Here is a 21,569-nt window from a genome sequence, read left to right as displayed (position 1 = left end):
GCACAACACCAGGTCCAAACTCATACACACAGCACAACACCAGGTCCAAACTCAAACAGCACAACACCAGTCCAAACACACAGCACAACACCAAGTCCAAACTCATACACACAGCACAACACCAGGTCCAAACTCATACACACAGCACAACACCAAGTCCAAACTCATACACACAGCACAACACCAAGTCCAAACTCATACACACAGCACAACACCAAAGGCACATCCAAACTCTGTTAAACATTACACACAGCACAACACCAAGTTTTTAAACTTTAGATTCTGAATCACCTATAACTCCAAACTTAAATGTTACACACAGCACAACACCAGGTCCAAACATAAACACATTTTAGTAGACCAGGTTTCAGACTCAACTCATACACACAGCACAACGTACACACAGCACAACACCAAGTCCAAACTCAATTTAAAAACAATATTCCTCAATCATTGGCTCATTTGCTGTAATCCAAACTCATTCCAAACTCATACACACAGCACAACACCAAGGAAATGGCTTGTTAATCCAAATGTGCAGTCTCATCACACAATTTCGTTCAAACTCAATTTAAAAACAACTAACCTCTAATGATTTCCACAGCTCCAGTTTTCTCCTCAGTACATCCCAACCCCAGTGTTTTCCCAGATAGATGGCACGGATAATTGGAACCATTCAGGGCCAGAATGTTATTTTCTTTGCAGTTTTCCCTAATTTCCTCCATTCTCACTTCCCATATCCCCCCCTCAACTGTTTTGCTATTTTTACTCATGACCTACCAGTAATATTTTGTAAAGCCTGTGTGGCTACGTACGCTGATGACTCAACATTATACACGTCAGCTAGCATAGCAAATGAAATCACTGCAACAGCTAACAAAGATCTGCAGTCAGTTCTAGAATGTGTGGCAACTAATAAGCCAGTCCTGTTATATAACAACAACTAAAACCACTGTATTTGGGACAAATTATTCACTAAACCCCAAACCTCATCTACTGTAAATCTTGTAATGAATAATATGGCAATTGAGCAAGTTGAGGAGACTAAACTACTTGGTGCAACCCTAGATTGCAAACTGACATGAAAACATAGTGACTCAACGGTAGTGAAGACGGAGAGAGGTCTGTCTGTGATAAAGAGCTGCTCTTATTTCTTGGCATCACAATCAACAAAACAGGTCCTACAGGCCTTAGTTTTATCACACCTGGACCACTGCCCAGTTATAAGGTCAAGTGCCACAACAAAAAAAGAACACAAGCAAATTCCAGTTGGCTCAAAGCAGAGTAGCACGACTGGCCCTTAAAATGTACACAGAGGGCCAATATGAATACGGTGTTTGTCAATCTCTACTGGCTCCAAGACGAGGAGAGATTGACTGCATCACTACTTGTCTTTGTGAGAGGTATTGACGTGTTGAAAGCACCAAACTGTCTGTTCAAGCAGCTAACACACAGCTCAAACACCTATAACATACCCCACAAGACATGCCACCAGGGGTCTCTTCACAGTCCCCAAGTCCAGAACAGAGTCTGGGAAACGTTCATGTACTACATAGAGGAATGACTACATGGAACTCTCTTCCGCATCAAGTAAACTCAAGAAGTACAATCAGATATAAAAACAGAGAAAACCATACCTCCTGGCACAACGCAGGTCTAACATACACGTTGTAATGTTGTGGTATTGTGGATTTTATATTGTACATTGTCATTTTTATACATTTGTATTTAACCCTTATTTTACCAGGTAAGTTGACTGAGAACACATTCTCATTTACAGCAACGACCTGGGGAATAGTTACAGGGGAGAGGAGGGGGGATGAATAACCGTGTAATAATATAAACCCTGCTTAGACCCCAGGAAAAGTAGCTGCTGCCTTGGCAACAACTAATGGGGATCCTAATAAAAACTAAATATGAAATACAAAAATTCATGAATTGTGCATTTATGTGGAAGAACGTGATATTCCATAAAAAAATAACATTTTAGAAACTCTCTTTAATTGGCATTTTCATTCTCTTCATCTATCTCTTGCACTATCCCTCTTTCCTCTGGCCAATAAGAATCTCCCAGCTTTTCCCTCTCTTACGGTGTTTTGTCAGCTCTCTCTCTTTATCTCCGGATAAATTGATTGATTTCTGCTCTCTCTGGGATGATTAATCCCACAGTGGTTATACAAACAGCCTGACAGAATACCCCTGTAATGGATTCACAGTGAGACCCCTCCATTTATACAGCTAATGAGATGTGGTTACGGAGCAGAGGTGAGTGGGACAGTGCTACTATACTGTATGTAGGGGGGTAACTCACGTCCGTCAGGATCAGAGAGCTTAGCTGCTAAATATCTGTTTAATGATAATGGGAGAGACAGAGAGATGATTAGAGTAAGAGAGGCAAGGCAGTATAGCTGTACGTGGGATTTATCTGATCTGAAGAGGGCCCTCAGGAGCTTTGGTGTAGATGGCTGATTGAGAGTATTATCTCTTGCCATAGCATCCAACCTTGTATAGTATCCCAGTGTGCACCTCACCTCGTCTCACACCCTTGAGTTATTGCTCGTGCCATGACAAACCCTCCCAAAATCCTTGGATCCGTCATTGAACTAAGACCCCTTTAGGCTGTTGACAGTATTTCAGCTGGTGATGATGCCTGTCCATTTAGCATGTCTCCCGTTACATTTCCAATTGACTTTGTCAGGACACATATCAGCAAAAATGTTGGTTGTGGGCTCAATACTAGGAGGGATAGATAGAGCGAGACAGTTGAACTTTACTGGGTCTGAGATGTGGCAGCAGCTGCAGACATGTCAGTGTCCCACATACAGTACAGCGCTCTGGCTGTTTTTGGCAGGTCTGGAGGAACGGGGTTGCCACTTCATATAATGTTTTCATGCCCTACATTACTCATCTCATATGTATATACTGTACTCTATACCATCCACTGCATCTTGTCTATGCCGTTCTATACCATCACTCATTCATATATTTTTTTATGTACACATTCTTATTCAGTCCTTTACACTTGTGTGTATAAGGTAATTGTTGTGAAATTGTTAGGTTAGATTACTCGTTGGATATTACTGCATTGTCGGACCTAGAAGCACAAGCATTTCGCTACATTCGCATTAACATCTGCTAACCATGTGTACGTGACAATAAAATTTGATTTGATTTGGGTTGGAGGAGAGGACTGCAGGGGAGCTTCTCTCTCACTGCAGCTGGGCGTGGGAAGGGGGACTGGGGACTGGGGACCGTGGATGGTGTGGTCCAGTGGAGTGTACTCCCTCTGCACACTGCTCTGTCCATCTGTGTCACACCCCACAGCATACAACCTCTATCATCTTCTGTCGGAAGTCAGCAGGACAGAAGTCCTGGGTTGCCTAAGCAACAGAGGAGGAGGGGGAGGGATGGGGGAGGAGAGGGGAGGGGAGAGAGAAAGGTGGAAGAGAGTGGGGGAGGGATTGGGGAGGAGAAGGGAGGACAGAGAAGAGTGAGGAGAGGGGAGGAGGATGGGGAGTAGAGAAGGGAGGAGAATAGAGGAGGATGGCAGGGGAGAGAGAGACGGAGAACATAGTCCAGCCCTGTGTAAAAACACATGTAGGACCCACAGGGGGATCAGAGGCCCCAATCACAGCTGGCAGTCAGACATATGTGTTGGGGGGAATGGGAGCCCAGGCTTGCTGTAGTGGGTTACCCCAGGTCACTGCACAAGTGATAGCCCCTTTTCATCAAAGAGTGAACAGTTTAAAGGCCTAGAGAGTAGAACAGATTATAGAGTGTATACACCATCCCCCCATAATGGTCCCTTGTCCATGGCATCACACTAGCTAGCTCACAGGAAGTCAAATGTATGTGTGAAAGTGTGAGCCTTTCCTGTGTTTGTGTGCGTTTGTGTGTGTGCGTTCGCGTGCACGTGTGTGAGAGAGACAGAGAAAGAGAGTGGTAATGAGAGCATGTTTTCTAGCATAGTGGACTCAGTAGATTATTAACAAACTGATAGTGACAGGTCAAGAAGAGGGCCTGGAAGAAGCAGAGGGGGGCCAGAGGTGCCATCTCTCATCCCTCAGCGCTGGGCCTCACTGGCACAAAACAGAACAGCAGAGAGCAGAGAGAACAAGCCTTCTGGTGCCAATAAGGGCAAACAGCTTGTCTGTCCCCAGCCCACCCTCCTTTACAATAGGCTGAGGCTTTGGATCCGTAGGCAACCGCCCAGCCCCGCCCCTGTTCCGCCTCCTTGATCCCGCTGGAAAGACCCGTGTCATGTTCCGCCTCCTTGATCCCGCTGGAAAGACCCGTGTCATGTTCCGCCTCCTTGATCCCGCTGGAAAGACCCGTGTCATGTTCCGCCTCCTTGATCCCACTGGAAAGACCCATGTCATGTTCCGCCTCCTTGATCCCGCTGGAAAGACCCGTGTCATGTTCCGCCTCCTTGATCCCGCTGGAAAGCCCCGTGTCATGTTCCGCCTCCTTGATCCCGCTGGAAAGACCCGTGTCATGTTCCGCCTCCTTGATCCCGCTGGAAAGACCCGTGTCATGTTCCGCCTCCTTGATCCCGCTGGAAAGACCCGTGTCATGTTCCGCCTCCTTGATCCCACTGGAAAGACCCGTGTCATGTTCCGCCTCCTTGATCCCGCTGGAAAGACCCGTGTCATGTTCCGCCTCCTTGATCCCGCTGGAAAGACCCGTGTCATGTTCCGCCTCCTTGATCCCGCTGGAAAGACCCGTGTCATGTTCCGCACATGTGTTTCTATGCCGCTACCTAACACACACATTTTTGTGGCCACCCTCCCTTCACATTTCTCACGGTCAATCGTGAATTATGTCCAGGCAGCATCTGCATGCCAACCATGCAGGGAACCAGGGAACCATACAAGCTAGAACTGCCACTGACTGTGTGCAAATTTTACAGCAGATGGTGTTAAGAAACTGTAGCATAACTGTGTATTGTTTCATTCAAATACATATTTTGCTAAGTGGCGTGCGCTGTTGAGTTGTGGCCACGTGAGAGAAACATTTGAGCATTTGCACAAGCGTCCTAAAATCGAATAAGAAATGAGGTGGTGTTTTTTTCTTACAGTAATGTTATGATATGCTATTATATGTGACACAATTCAGGGGAGTCGCAAGTCACAACTTCACAGGAGAGCAATTAGAATGTAATTATTTATTTTTTTAATCAAAATGCTTAAGTAAAACAAGGTGGTTCTGTACAATACAGCGTTCATTTTGGCAGCTTTTTTCAATATAGTTTTAGTCACATTTTGGTCATTTCTTCCTTGTTAGTTTTAGTTATTATCAGTTGACTAAAACTCTGGACCATTTTAGTCCTATTTTAATGAGTGCATTTGTTTTCTACTATCCCCCCCAAACTGCTGATTTTCAGTATTTTTTCGAACCTAATATCCCTGCAGTCAATGCCTATAGTTAGTAAATGTTATCAGTGCTGGTGGTGATAACAACAGAGGGCCTTGATTTGAGGTGAGAAGGTTCAGGTTTTTTAAAGATCCGGGTTTGTCAAGCTCACAGCTGCAGTATATTTTTGGAATAACACCATTGCTGTGCTTCTGCATGACGGTTCAAGGTTAAGTTCTGTGTCTCAGACGTCAACGGTGAAAGCTGAGGTGGAGTTGAAGAAGATAATTATGGACCATCACTTTGGGGGATGTTTGCCTCTGGAGGAAGTGCAAACCTGGCAGGGGAGTTGTGTTTCTGCTGACTCTTACAACTGCAGCCTGTCAGTGGATATTACTGTGGTGAAAGCTGAGGTGGAGTTGAAGAAGATAATTATGGACCATCACTTTGGGGGATGTTTGCCTCTGGAGGAATGCAAACCTGGCAGGGAGTTGTGTTTCTGCTGACTTACAACTGCACGTGTGTTTTTGTGAGAGTGTGAATGCTTATGCAATAACGTGTGTGTGTGTGTGTGTGTGTGTGTGTGTGTGTGTGTGTGTGTGTGTGTGTGTGTGTGTGTGTGTGTGTGTGTGTGTGTGTGTGTGTGTGTGTGTGTGTGTGTGTGTGTGTGTGTGTGTACAAGTAGTGTACCTTTGGCTAATAGCACTACCCTATATTTCTTTGCAGTGTGAAGAGTCTCCAGGTACAGAGGTGAGAGAGAAAGAGAGTTTTCCCCTCAGTGCAGGAACCATTAGTCAGAATGCAGGTGATTTATTGGTTGTCTCCTTGCAGAATTTAAATTAACTGTGCTGCTGTACAGGGGAGGGAGGGACATAGGGGGGAGACAGGGTGAGGGAGGGAGCGACACAGTGCTTTTCAGTTGTGCTCTATCACTCACTCAATCTGACTTTCTCAATCTGATCATCTCTCTCTCTCCCTCTCTTTCTCTCCCTCTTTCCCTCTCTCTCTCCCTCTCTCTCTCTCCCTCTCTTTCTCTCCCTCTTTCCCTCTCTCTCTCTCCCTCTCTCTCTCTCCCTCTCTTTCTCTCCCTCTTTCCCTCTCTTTCCCTCTCTTTCTCTCCCTCTTTCCCTCTCTCTCCCTCTCTCTCCCTCTCTCTCTCTCGCCCTCATGGGAGAAATCAGGATCACTCCAGGTGTTCCAGTCAGTTGTTCATCTCTCATGAGTCTTTCAGATGACTAAGCAGGAGAAATGTATAGTGAGATTGGACTGATTCTCTTTTAGAGACAAAAAGAAGCCAACAACAAACAGCAAATCAGACAATAATAAGCCAAGTGTGCAGGAAAAGACCTTAGACGAAGTACTGAGGCCACCATCACATTGCAGATTATTGATCCATCACAACACACTTCCCCTTTAAGTTAAACTTTGTTTAAGTGTGCTAAAGATTAAGGAATGGGATAGCAGTTCAGGACAGACAGTAAGGGTTAAGTAGTTAAAAGTGTTCTGAGAATCAGAACTTAATGTTTACTGAGTGTCCCAGTTAATGGATTTCTGAGTATAAGCACTATACACTTGCCACTACTACTGTAGGAGCAAGCATATACATCAACATTTTACATAGTCCTATAAGTATAAATAATAAATGTGCCTCTGCTTGCTGTACCAGTGTTATAGGACATAGTGACTGTGATAGTAATCATAGCACCTCTCATTATATCAAGCTGTGTCTTTTCCCTCCTCTCAGATCCACATTAATGATGTTCTGTAGCGTACACTCCTCCCTGACAGCTAGATGATGTATAATTGAGAGAGGATACGTCCGTGCCTGGAGTGGAACTCAGATCGCTGGTGATGAGTGTGACTCACAGCCATGCACTCCAAGTTCATCAGAATTCTTTCCACATTACTCATGATTAATCTAGACCACTTCATTACCATAAATACTTAAGGAGACAAAGCTTGTGGGTTCTCCCTTCTCCGGCTGGGTAGTCTTTGATGATTGGCTGGGCCAGAGTCCCAAGGTGCAACACTGCGTGAGAGAGGAGGCTAAGGCTCACTCTAGGTGACATGGTGCATCTGCCTCTCAGCCTACTGAGGAACTGCTCTTCAAAAACACTCTAATGATATGAATATACTATGTACAGGCAATCCAAGATGTGTATAATTCTTTGAGTGAGTGTGTGTGTACTAGTATATGTGTTATTATTCTGTCTGTGTGTTACCGTGCCTTTGTGCCTTTGTGCGTGTTTATTGGTGTGTGTGTGTTTTGCTCTGTTATTAGCTGAGAGTTTTGTAGCTGGAGATGTGCTTTTTCAGCGCCTACAATTATCTCAAAGTCCCCCCCACACTTCCTCCCTCAGCTCCTCAGGCCACACTGTATGTAGTCATTACGCATCTATTTCCCCTGTGAGTCTCCTCGTCCTTTTGTGTACTTATGAGATTACTGCCGAACAGTAATAAGGAGCCACGCATTATATAATACTTCACTGATATCAATATTTACATTGCCACGAAGCACTTCATGCTGTTGAATATTTCCGACTCATTTTAGATTCATGCTGTTAAGGTACTTGAGGACAGTGGAGGGCACTTGAGCACTCAGCTCAGACTTTTGGAGATCTGAAGTCTGGAAGTTAACAGAGTGTCACGCCCTGACCTTAGTTCCTTTTCTATGTCTCTATTTTGGTTTGGTCGGGGTGTAAGTTTGGGTGGGCATTCCATGTTGTTCTATGTTTTCTTTTTTATGTGTTTGGCCTGGTATGGTTCCTAATCAGAGGCAGCTATCTATCGTTGTCTCTGATTGAGAACCATACTTAGGTAGTACACAGAGCTTGGACTTGCCTCCGTGAAATACACAGCAATAGGCCTGTCAGCCTAATAAGTCATTCTCAACATTCAAGTAAAGAAACAGGTCTAACATTTATGCTTGACTTAACTATTTTAGTTGAGACAGCCCTGACAAAATTAACCTGCTTCTAAAATACAGTGATAACCCCCAGGCCATGAGCTAAAACATAAGCTTACTGTATATTCATGTCTTTATGGTGTTTTCTCAATTCATATTCACAAGGGAACATCAAGCTACAGTACATGTTAGGTGATAAATGACAAAGGTTTGGTGAGCTGAAAGGATGGAGGTAGCCTTTTCCCCTCCTCTTCTACCATCCATCCTTCCTGTCTCTAGAGAAACAGCACTTCACACCAGACCACAATTCCTCCATGGTTCTTCCAAAACACTCTAGCGATGCTGTGAGCGAAGCCAGGTCACAGTGCACCCTAGCTGTGCTCCTGCTGAGGCTTTGACAGGCCCCTGTCTCCAACGCCTGGATGATGGGAGTCACTCTGGGATTTCTCCCTTGGGTCACATAAAAGAGAGGAAAACAGACAACTCAAAAGTCTCCCATTTATTTATATATTTTGTCAGTACAAATAGGTTTTTGAGAGCACTCAAAAACTCAACAAAATATATATTTTTTTTAAAACCAAAATCCTTGAAAGACATTTCAGCCAATGGATACTAGACAACAAAGACAAAAAAAAAGCCCCATTTATATCTGGTTCTAACATGGATCCTTCGTCCGACGCTTGTCCACATTCTGGTTGTGCCCACATTTTCAGAAAGGTGTAAACGAATAAAAGATGCGCCGTGATCGGATCTTCCTAGCCACCTCCAGAGGTAGTCAGGCACACAATGTATCTCTATATCTTACAAGTGTAGACCGATTTGGACAGTTGGCACTACTGACTTAGCCCTCATTCTACCGACTGGGGTCCAAAGGTGGTTCATTCAATTCTTGAAAATGTTCATTACTTTTTCAATCAACTTGTTTTGAATAAATCTAAATCATTGTTTAGTGTTTCTGTATCATAGAAAAGACACACCCAGAAACATTGTTTTGTGTGGAGGTGCTGACTAACGGCAAATAAACTATAAACTCGCACACTCCATATTTCAACTCACAGTCATTTATTGGATCATTACTAGGAGTTTAAATATGGAGCCACTCTCTTTATTTTTGATTGTTTATAGTGTTTATGTATCAACATAGACATAACATTTTTTGAAGTCCTCTGGGGTCATTTGAAACCTGCCAAAAACACCTACAGTTATTCTATAGTAATGTAAAACTGTAGATAGGGCCTTTATTTTCTCAGGAGACAGAAGTTATGCATACCACCAGAGGGTGGAGGAGGACCTGCATTAGTGATTTTGACTCCCCATGTACTCGCCTGAGATTGTACTTTTCTATACCACGTATTGTCTGACTGTGTACAAAATCAAAATTACCTTATTTTTGGGCATTTAATAATATGCGATGGTATAAAAAGTCTGCCAATGGTATAAATACTTAATACAACTGCAATACAGAACTCAGATACAATCTGAATCTACACAGAGCGATGTATTGGTGTGTATTGTTTGAAAAGTAGTTATTCCACAGAAAATCAAGAAATACATTTATTTGACTCCAGGTTTCTCTGGAGATATAATATTAAGTTATACATATCTGTTGAAGTGATTTTGACCAGATAGACAGATCACATACAGAAATAAGCACCGTATGTACTCACCTATGGTTATAACTGGTTATAACAAGGCATGACCATGTACAAAATAAAAATGACCTTACATATGGTTAGTTGCAGTCAAAACAGCTCATAAAAGTCTGTCAGCGGTATAATTACTTGGTAGAACTGTAATACAGAAACCATATACCCTCTAATATACCCTAAGCTAAAGTTGAATTGAAAACACGATTGGCATTGTTGAATTGGACTGATGGTTTGGTTAGCTAAGCTAGGAAGACTATTTGGTCTATGCAGCAACCACTGTAGCTTTCTAGTAAACTTACTAGCTACTTCAGTGGATGTTGAACATATTTCTCCTGGCAAATTAACACATTTCTAGTGGCAAATGTGTTAAATTATAGCCATTGTATATATTTTGTATATATTTTCCAGAAAATGCATAGCCCCTCACGGATGATCTATGACATATTCTATATGTGAAACTTGTTATGCCATTTAGGTTGCTATAACATTTGGTTTGAAGTGACTGGAGATGTTGGCATGCATTTTGAAGCATCCTGCCATTGGCTCTACCACTCCCATTGTTTCACTAGCAGCAATGCTAATGCTGGCTGTGGGGTAGGTAAATAAAGAAAACGAAGCCATATTTTCGGTCATTGTCTCTCAGGATAAATGGAGGATTCACTTTTTGTCAATAAAATTAAGTAAATTTAAAATGTTGGTGTGTCGCCCATTCTAAAAACAAATGATACTAAAATAAAATGATGGTAAATTGGCTTTTTAGTGCGTATGTCACGCCCTGGTCAAAGTATTTTGTATTTATCTTCATGTATTGGGTCAGGCCAGGGTGTGGCATGGGGTTTTTGTATTGTGGTGTGTTTGTCTTGGGGTTTTGGTTGGTGGTATTGGGATTGTAGCTTAGTGGGTTATCTAGTAAAGTCTATGGCTGTCTGGAGTGGTTCTCAATCAGAGGCAGGTGTTTATCGTTGTCTCTGATTGGGAACCATATTTAGGCAGCCATATTCTTTGAGTTTGTCGTGGGTGATTGTCCTTAGTGTCCTTGTAACTGTCTGGTGTCAGTTTGCACCAGTTTAGGCTGTTTCGGTTTTTGTTACGTTTATTGTTTTGTAGTGTTTGTGTTTAGTGTGTTTTTTTTTATTAAACATGAATCGTAATCTACACGCTGCGTTTTGGTCCGACTCTCCTTCACCACACCTCGAAAACCGTTACAGCGTACAGTGCCTTCAGCAATTAAAAATGACACTTCTTCAAATGTATTGACAATTAAATACAGAAATATCTCATTTACATAAGTATTCACACTCCTGATCCAATGCATGTTAGAAACCCATTTCTGGCAGCTTTTACAGCTGTGAGTCTTTCTGGGTAAGTCTCCAAGTGCGTTGCACACCTGGATTGTACAATATTTGGACATTATTCTTTTTTTAAATTCTTCAAGCTCTGTTAAGTTGGTTGTTGATCATTGCTAGATAGCCATTTTCAAGTCTTGCCATAGATTGTCAAGCCGATTTAAGTCAAAACTGTAACTAGGCAACTCAAGAACAATCAATGTTGTCTTGGTAAACAACTCTCCGGTGTATATTTGGCCTTGTGTCTTTAGGTTATTGTCCTGCTGAAAGGTGAATTCATCTCCCAGCGTCTGTTGGAAAGTAGACTGAAGCAGGCTTTCCTCTAGGATTTTTCCTGTTCTTAACTCTATTCCATACATTTTTTTTATCCTAAAAGACTCCCTAGTCCTTGCCAATGACAAGCATACTCATAACATGATGCAGTCACCACCATGCTTGAAAATATGAAGTGGTACTCAGTGAAGTGTTCTGTTGGATTTGCCCCAAACATAACACCTTCTATTCAGGACATTTTTTGCAGTTTTACTTTTGTGCCTTATTGCAAACAGGATGCATGTTTTGGAATATTATTTTCCCTCTGTTATTTAGGTTAGTATTGTGGAGTAACTACGATGTTTTTGATCCATCCTCAGTTTTCTCTTATCACAGCCATTAAACCCTGTAACTGTTTTAATGTTGCCATTGGGCTCATGGTGAAATCCCTGTGGGGTTTCCCTCCTCTCCAGCAACTGAGTTAGGAAGGTCGCCTGTATCTTTGTAGTGACTGGGTGTATTGATACTCCATCCAAAGTGTAGGGTAGCCTAGTGGTTAGAGCATTGGACTAGTAACTGAAAGGTTGCAAGTTCAAATCCCTGAGCTGACAAGGTACAAAATCTGTTGTTCTGCCCCTGAACAGGCAGTTAAGCCACTGTTCCTAGGCCATCATTGAAAATAAGAATTTGTTCTTAACTGACTTGCCTAGTAAAATTTAAATAAAAAAAGAATAACTTCACCATGCTCAAAGGGATATTCAATGTCTGCTTTTTTATTTTGACCTTTTTTATTTTGGTCTTTGTGGTTGAATCTGTGTTTGATCCTAATCCTTTCCCATCACTAACTTATCCTATATATTATTGCATTGTCTCATTCTATGCAACCTTTCACTGCTTGGAGACTGTCAACAGTGGCATCCTCCATGGCAGCAACCTCTGGGCGTGACCAATGACAACAATGTGAGTGACACACCAAGTAATCCAGCCAGGGAGAGAACCTATGGCTTGGGGACAGTGTGTGTGTGTGTGTGTGTAGGGGGGTAGGGTAGAGATATAATTTGTAAGACTGAATCGAATTTACCGCTATACCCATGTGTGTTTTGCCCAACCCATCGGTTTCTGGTACCAATCAGACGGTCTAGAATTAATATCCATTCTCGAAATCGTTGTGGAGCTACTCAAATCCAGACTGATTGCGGAGAAGAAATCAGTGTCCGTGGGTGTGGTGTAGCGTTTGGCCGGAACGAGGGTTTTGGGTAGCCAGTCAAGCCCTAGGAACGACTGAGGAGCGAAATGCAAATACTAAAAAGCCAAAAAGGCATTAAATTGCAGCACTTAAAGTTGTGAGATGTTTTCACTTATGAGTGTTATTACTCCCTAGCTTAGTTTTATTTCAATACATATTGCCATTGACCTGGAGCAATAGATCTAGCAGTTGTTTAAATGCAGCAAGGTTTTTAATCAAATATGCGTCACTATAGAGGACTATGCTGTGCCGGAAAACGTCTGTTCTTGGATGATATTCAGTAGTGTCTGGCGGAGTGGGAGGACTACCAGTGAATCTCCCTATTTTTAGACAGAGAAGCCTTCATCGAGAAATGATATATAAGACGAAAACAGAGATAGATGGAATAATATAATTGATTAATTATGATAACTCAATCATGATCAAATCTGTGTAGCCCTACGTGCCATGTGATTCGCCACATGTACAGTGGAGTAAGTCACAGTGTGTCACACAGAGCAGAACCCCTGGGACAGACGGCAAGGCCTCTTCATGATCTCACACTCTTCTTCACTCAACAGCATGTCACAGCCCCGTGAGTGTCAGCACACTGCATGAAAAATAGTTACATCATAAGGCCTGTCTACCCTGGGTCTCTGTATGTCTCTGTCAGGGAAAATGGACAAGACAATAAACCAACACACACTGAGCCATGACCATGGGGAACGGGATTTAGGGAATGAAGAATGACAAATTATTGTTTTTCTTATTACTGCCTTACAGCGCAGGCTGCAATGAGGGTTTTTAGGAGCAGGTACATAATCTCTCAGTTGACAGTTAGCTTTAGTGAATGCAGTGTGTATTTAAAGAAACTGTACACTTTATTAAACTAAAGCACCGGGCAGTTGTCTAGACAGCGGTACAGTATTTTGGCTGGTTTTGCACAACCTTTGAGTTTTTATTGTGCACTGTAGTTCCTCTTTCGCTCTCCTGAGAAATAACCATTGACAGAAAAAAAAATCCACAGAAGTACTGATCTTTGGTTGTTTACCTTGACTAAACATCTGGACTAGTCATTGCTCGTCTGTTCCTAAGAGCACGTTTCTCTAAAGACCCTCATTGCGCATAATGATTCTATTCACAGACATTCAACACGTCCAACTTAAAGGACCCCCCCACTCCCCCAGAGGAAGTTGCACTTTAGGTTCCACCTCGGAAGAATGACAGAGGCTACCTATACATATTCACAAAATGGGTGTGGGAGTTTCCACGTTGAGTTGAAAAACATCAACAAGTAGGGCACCGACATCTGGCTAATCTTATCTAGCTAGCTAATGGTATCTGTTATTGCTTTTTTTTTTTTTTACAACACCATATTAAAAAGATTAGCCAGCTGGCTCGATGGTTGATTCTGGAACTGAATTTGTCATCAAGCATTGATTTAGGGAAAACTTTGTCACAGATGGAAACCACTGGCCTATCTTTGACTTCACCATTTATTATTTTCTCCAAAGTCTTGGCATCTTCCGCTGCAGAAATAGTTAGAAAGAATAAGATGACGCACCGGTAATACGGATAACTATTGAAAGATCGATGGTGTGCATGTTTCGACATTATAATGGGCAAGGTGCAGCCTTTGGTGGGTAAGCTGCTGGCAGAGGCTGCGGCTGCGGTTCAGCAAAGCCAAGTCAGCCCGTGTGCTCATGGTTCTCACAGGGGAAGTGAAACGATAGACTGCAATGGCCTTGCTCATGATCGTGCACGTCGCAAATGAAACGTAACTCTATAAGTTACTTGAATTTTCTTTTGCGGGTGCCTTTTTCAGGATCTGGAGAGACACTTGTGGATTCTAGTTAACGTTACACTAATCAAAGCAGTGGTGCATGTAGTGATGCAACATTTTTTGTGGTCAAAAACGTTCATCTTAGGGCAATGGGGGGAGGTGGTTGCAAAATGCTATCATATCAACCAATCATACCATTTACAAAAGGGTTACATATATATTGTTTTAATACAGACTAGCTAAACAGTAAGTGAAAATGTATCAACTAGCCAATGGATTATGATCCTTTTCTATCATTTGCTACATGGTTCCTGGAGGCCGAGTGGATAAAAGACTGTGTGGCTCATTCGCAAAGAGGAATAACTTTGCAGCTGTTTCTAATAAACAACGCCATGCTGGTGGGCGGTAACATAAAACAAATCAACCCAGCCCTGAAACGATACCTAGGCTGAAAATAATTTAGACATCATATCATAGGAAAAGATACCGCGTTCACACTAAGTGGGCAATTCGGATTTGCCACGTCAAGCCCAAATATATAACTGTTTGACTAAAATGACGACTTATTGACTTAAATCATTGTGCAACATCTTGGGAAAGCTCTGGCCGTCATCAATGCTGTCACATTAGTAAACCATGCAGTTGTTTACTGAGTCATGGCTGCTCTAGTAGAACACACACCCTGAGGGTACAGTGTTAGTGTTTGTTGTTTTCACTGAAGTCATGCCCCTCGCTCTGTTTCTTCATTCACCTGGATGTGCAGTGTGTTAAAGTGCCTCATCAGCAAGTAAAGCAGTGAGGCAGAGCAGGCTTAGTTCAAACACACATTAACACACACGAATGCACTTCCTTTACAACTTTCCATGTCATCTCTGTGCCAACTGTTTTCCGACATTCCTACCCTATCATACCCCATCCACCCAGCTCCCTTAAATGCACCCCATCTCTTCCTTCTTCCTTCCTCCCTCCCTCCCACCCCTCCCCTCCTACCCCGCCAGCTCACTGCACTTTGACTTTGTCTCTCTCTCTCCTCTGTGTTGTGAGTCCTCTCAGTGGGAGCCAAGTGACCAATGCACAGACAGCGGTGACTTGTTTCAGCTGTGTATGAAAGGAGCCCATTGATAAAGCCCAGCAAGGACCCACACAGCACAGGGGAGTCAATCAGAGAGCCAAACCCAACTGGATAGACAGGAGGACTGTGGCTATGCACTGTTTATTTTTATTTGATTGTTTTACTCTTTCTTCAACCTGGTCCAGTTTTCTCTTAAAAGAATCCGACCCTTAACATCTTCTCTGTCTTACTCCTTTTTTATTTATTTATTTATTTTCTTACTCCAGTATGTTCAGTCTGTCCTCCCCGTGGACCTCTGAAGTTCTCTCTCTCTCTCTCTCTCTTTGTTTTTCTTGAGGTGAAAAAACTACAAAGCTGTAGTGCATTGAGCTGTTTAGTTGGTTGTGTCTGATGCCTCAGAGGAGACGGCCTCCTCTCCTGACCCCAGCCAGCCACGAGTTAAAACATCTCTGAGGAAATGCAGGCCACAGGGCTAAGGCCATGACCAGCATTTCACTCATTCAATTTTAAAAGCTTTCTGCACCCCCCCCCCCCTCCAAACCCCCCTTTCACAGAAACAAACCGAGAAGCATGTTTCAAACTCTCCCTGAAAACGTCCACTGTCTATTTCAACCTTGATATTTGTTTTTGTACGCTATTTTGATGATTGACTCCTGATCAACATAAGAAACCACTAATCACCCTCTAACTCACTAAATAACCTTGTTTATAACTACCATCAGTTAAATATCAGGTTTAATTTCTCCCTCACATGGTGCTAATTGCAGAGCAGTGGGGGGATTTCAGCACCCCCTTTCACAGAACAGCTCCATAGGATTGTGGCAAGGCTGTACTAAGCTGTGAGCCTCCCGCAATGTTTTTCCTAATTATCTTTTCTAAACCAACCAGGTCTGATTGCTGAAACAATATGTCCCTTTGAGGATTGTCCGTTTTTTTCAATTGTATTGTAATTTATCCTTTTTTAACCTGGGAAGTCACATTGAGATTGACATCTATGTTTAAGGGTAATGACGACTTGGACACGGAGCGAAGTGAATTATCCTCATTGTATTACAAGGGATAGGAGGAGGTGTAACCTTTCAAGTGTTTGTTCCAAAGTCCTAGAGAGTTGTATTACTGCGTAACCCTTAATGTTCTGTCACTTCAATACGAGACTTTTCCTTCCGTTCAATGACAAATCAATCCCCACCGATTTTCATTGGCCATAAAGTTTTGTCAGACGGTTATTGTCACGCAAAAGGCTGCCGTGTCATGCCTTGGTCTTAGTATTTTGTGTTTTCTTTAATTATTTGTTCAGGCCAGGGTGTGACATGGGTTTATTGTGTTGTCGTATTGTTTTTTTTGTAGGCATTGAGATTGTGGCTGATTAGGGGTGTGTCTAGCATAGGCTTAGCTGCCTGAGGCGGTTCTCAATCAGAGTCAGGTGATTCTCGTTGTCTCTGATTGGGAACCATATTTAGGTAGCCTGGGTTTCACTGTGTATTTCGTGGGTGATTGTTCCTGTCTCTGTGTTAGTGTTCACCAGATAGGCTGTAATAGGTTTGTTGTTTTTGTTATTAAGTTATTTCATGTCTCGTTCACCTTTATTAAAGAACATGAGTAACCACCACCACGCTGCATTTTGGTCCGCTTCTCCTTCAACTGACGAACGCCGTTACATGCCGGTCTCACGGTAATTGAACGGTAATTAACATAAACACGTCTAGCATCTCCAGGCATCTCCAGGCATCTCCAGGCATCTCCAGGCAACTCCAGGCATCTCCAGGCATCTCCAGGCATCTCCAGGCATCTCCAGGCATCTCCAGGCATCTCCAGGCATCTCCAGGCATCTCCAGGCAACTCCAGGCATCTCCAGGCATCTCCAGGCATCTCCAGGCATCTCCAGGCAACTCCAGGCCTCTCCAGGCAACTCCAGGCATCTCCAGGCATCTCCAGGCATCTCCAGGCATCTCCAGGCATCTCCAGGCATCTCCAGGCATCTCCAGGCAACTCCAGGCATCTCCAGGCATCTCCAGGCATCTCCAGGCATCTCCAGGCAATCCAGGCTCTCCAGGCATCTCCAGGCATCTCCAGGCATCTCCAGGCATCTCCAGGCATCTCCAGGCATCTCCAGGCAGGCATCTCCAGGCATCTCCAGGCATCTCCAGGCATCTCAGGCATCCAGGCATCTCCAGGCATCTCCAGGCATCTCCAGGCATCTCCAGGCATCTCCAGGCATCTCTCCAGGCAGGCATCTCCAGGCATCTCTCCAGGCATCTCCAGGCATCTCCAGGCATCTCCAGGCATCTCCAGGCATCTCCAGGCATCTCCAGGCATCTCCAGGCATCTCCAGGCATCTCCAGGCATCTCCAGGCTCTCCAGGCAGGCAACTCCAGGCAACTCCAGGCATCTCCAGGCATCTCCAGGCATCTCCAGGCATCTCCAGGCAACTCCAGGTATCTCCAGGCATCTCCAGGCATCTCCAGGCCTCTCCAGGCAACTCCAGGCATCTCCAGGCCTCTCCAGGCATCTCCAGGCATCTCCAGGCATCTCCAGCCTCTCCAGGCATCTCCAGGCCTCTCCAGGCATCTCCAGGCATCTCCAGGCATCTCCAGGCATCTCCAGGCATCTCCAGGCCTCTCCAGGCATCTCCAGGCCTCTCCAGGCATCTCCAGGCATCTCCAGGCATCTCCAGTATGTCCAGGCATCTCCAGGCATCTCCAGGCCTCCACTGAAGCAATGAATCAATTTAATTTACACCACCAAAATAATCCATTATTCATTTTAGTCAGGTCTAAAGAAACATGAGATGAAGAAAATGTATTTCAGAAGAACAGAATATGAGTTGACCTAAAGGTATGTTATCTGGCTAAGCTCCATGCTATAGGATGTACTGTAGGCTTGTTTATTTAGTTGACAATATATGCTTGTAAGTCCCGTGCAATTATTTTTTATTATGTGATGTTATAGTAAGAGGAATATAATTGAACTTAGCTGAATAAAATAGAAAGGATATTTTTCACTTTCGGCGCGAGTACACATACAGTATGAGAGTAAAAGTGATCATTTGAAACAGGTCCTATATAGTAAAAAGTAGCAAAAAAGCTGTTCCTTGCCTCAGGCTGCATAGATGTTCTCTCATCAAGTGAGTATACAGTAGGCTAGACCAATTATGTACCAAAGACATCTTAAATCACACCAAATAAATTCTGCCATGCGTAATATGGGTAGACTATGTATTGTATAACAGCTCAATCATCATTTTTATTCCGTTTTTTTCACTCACCACAACAGCCCTACTCCCTCCGCCCTACTTACTTCCCAACCAGACAACTAACCAACCAACCAATCAAAGCCAACCTACTTAACTGAGATCCCTCAACTCCCACAGCTTCCAACTACTTCTCCCCTGTTCTTTAAATCTCCCTCTCTCCGGCCTGTCTTCCTCTCTCTCTCATCTCTCTCACATCTCTACCTCTGTGTTTGTCCTCTGTGCTGTGAACTGATCTCTCAGTGGTTAAAGGACGTAGAGATTTGGTGCACTGACGACAGACTCTCTGGCAGGTACTGCCGGCAGGTGCCTAAGACAAACAATCCGACTAAGCAAACCCAGAAAGCAATTTAGGTATTGTTTGCTTCCTACGGACAAACTCCATGACAATTCTAAGACTTAACACATAGTGGTCAAATATACATCCGCCCGAGTCAGACACACTGCTGGTCTTTTGTGAGTGATCTGGGTTGTGTGTTGAGTCTGTGGATGAACTCACCCTGTAAGATGAATTTGAGAGCCAACCGGTTACGCCATAACACTGCAATTGCTGTTTGATGATGATAAAGGGACAGATGTGGAATGCTCTAATTGGTGACCCGTCAAGCCCAGTGGTGACAAATGTTCAGGCATCCTGGTGTGCATTGATCCATCTCAATCTTCCATGAGAGCCCTGTCTAAACCTAGTGCAAACAACGCCAAAGCCCTCCATCTGGGGGAGGTTTTACCTCATGTTTCACCATGCTGGCCCGGCCCTCATCCCTACACGACAGCAACAGCACAACAACAACAACAACAACAATAAAAGCTGAATAACATGCACATCCCTGGTAAAAGCCTAGTAGATTTGTGTAAGATACAGACTCATTCAACCTTGTGTTATGCTAAATAAATCCAGACATAATTGAATTGACATCCTCTGCAAAGACAGTCCATAGGAGAACTGTGTACGCTGACTATTCTCTAATGTTGTCATTTCCCTCCATATGTATCATTCATCACTGTGAAAGATGAAAATGTCAAAAATATGACATCACTGTGGCTCAGAGATATTTCCCCCATCAAACGGGGCCCGTAATTGAATAAAACCATGAAATCAATAGCTAAAAAAAGATACCAATAAGGAATGGTGTCAGCGCATTGAGGTGCAGAAGTGCAGTTATTGACACTGAGGGCAAAAAGTGGAATACAATAACAGTGAAATGGAGTCAATGTCAATGGCACATTAACCATGGATGGCACCTCCCCATTGTCCTTTAACTCTGTCATTTGTCCTGAATAAAATCTCCCCCAGGAGGAGGCTGTCTGCCAGGAAAGACCAGGAAGTGATGGTGCCACCCCCAACCCATCCAACAGTAGATTTATGATTAGTGTTCCTGGTATGTACAGTATGTACTGTTGGCTCATGTGTTGGTATTTATCATTACCCTTCTTAATAAACACCATACACATTTTAATTCTTTAGAGTCTAAGATGCTGGGGGAGGGGGAGGGGTGCAAAGCTGACATTGAATTGTTTTAAGATGTCATACTATGGATCAGTTATCTATTTGATTTAGACTTTTAGGACCCCTTTAGGTACATTATAAAACAAAAGTAATTGATCAAATATTGATTTTGGTCTTTACTACTAAATCCCATTCATAAATGGCAAAAGGTACAGTCAAAATTTTAATCATAAGACACAAAGTTTTGAAGTGTCTGTCCTAAATCTAGGAGATCTTTGTGCCTATATTTGTACCTGCCCCATTTTTAGGCACAAAACTACCTTCATACTTCCATTCGTTTTTTTTATCCAGTACTGGTTACTTTCAGACGAGTCCCGTGACACTTGTTCGCGAGAGTCTCTCCTTTCATAATAGTATTGTAGGTCAAACCGTTTGAACGCTACAGATGTTTTATTGAGAAAACTGATTTTTGGGATGTTTCATGGTCTGGCAAACACCGCTCTAACTCTGTCACCTTTCATCGCAGATGCGGAAGTGCAACAATGTGGCGGTTGGAGACGCATCCAATGCCTAAACTGACTGATGCCGATGGTTTTTGAATCAATCTACTCCAGGGTGTAAAAAGCTGTTAGTGTATTTGAGCATTATGTGTAAAAAACTGGGTAATAATTATGTTTGGTTTCTGTGTGTGTGTGTGTGTGTGTGTGTGTGTGTGTGTGTGTGTGTGTGTGTGTGTGTGTGTGTGTGTGTGTGTGTGTGTGTGTGTGTGTGTGTGTGTGTGTGTGTGTGTGTGTGTGTGTGTGTGTGTGTGTGTGTGTGTGTGTGTGTGGATACGACAGATAGAAAGTGTAGAAACCATATATATTTCTGGCACCTCCAGGAAAGTGCAGCACCCTTTCCCTGTGTTCCATCTTTATTTTTAGAGGCTGGAGGCTGATGAGAGAGAGAGAGAGGAGAGAGAAACAGTATCAAAAGTTGAAGGAAGAAGTGATGAGAGAGAGGAAAGTGAGAGGGAGAGGAAAGTGAGAGAGTGAGAGAGTGAGAGAGTGAGAGAGAATCAAAAGTGGAAGGAAGGAGTGAGGAGTCAGGGTAAGAGAGCTGAAAGAGAGAGGGAGGGAGTGTGTGTTGGCTTCTCACTGGCTCAGAGGGAGTGTAGTGTGGTAGAAAGTAATGTGATGTGATGAGAGCCATTCTGAGTGAGACAGAGAGGGAGAGGGGACCGTGTGGGGCTCCCTCCTCCCCCTACTCGTAACCACGCCAACCAGAGGAGGAGGGGTGGGGGGGGGGC

The sequence above is a fragment of the Oncorhynchus keta genome, chromosome 5, assembly GCF_023373465.1.
Source record: "Oncorhynchus keta strain PuntledgeMale-10-30-2019 chromosome 5, Oket_V2, whole genome shotgun sequence".
Lineage (NCBI taxonomy): Eukaryota > Metazoa > Chordata > Actinopteri > Salmoniformes > Salmonidae > Oncorhynchus > Oncorhynchus keta.
Note: the sequence above shows the minus strand (reverse complement) of the source record.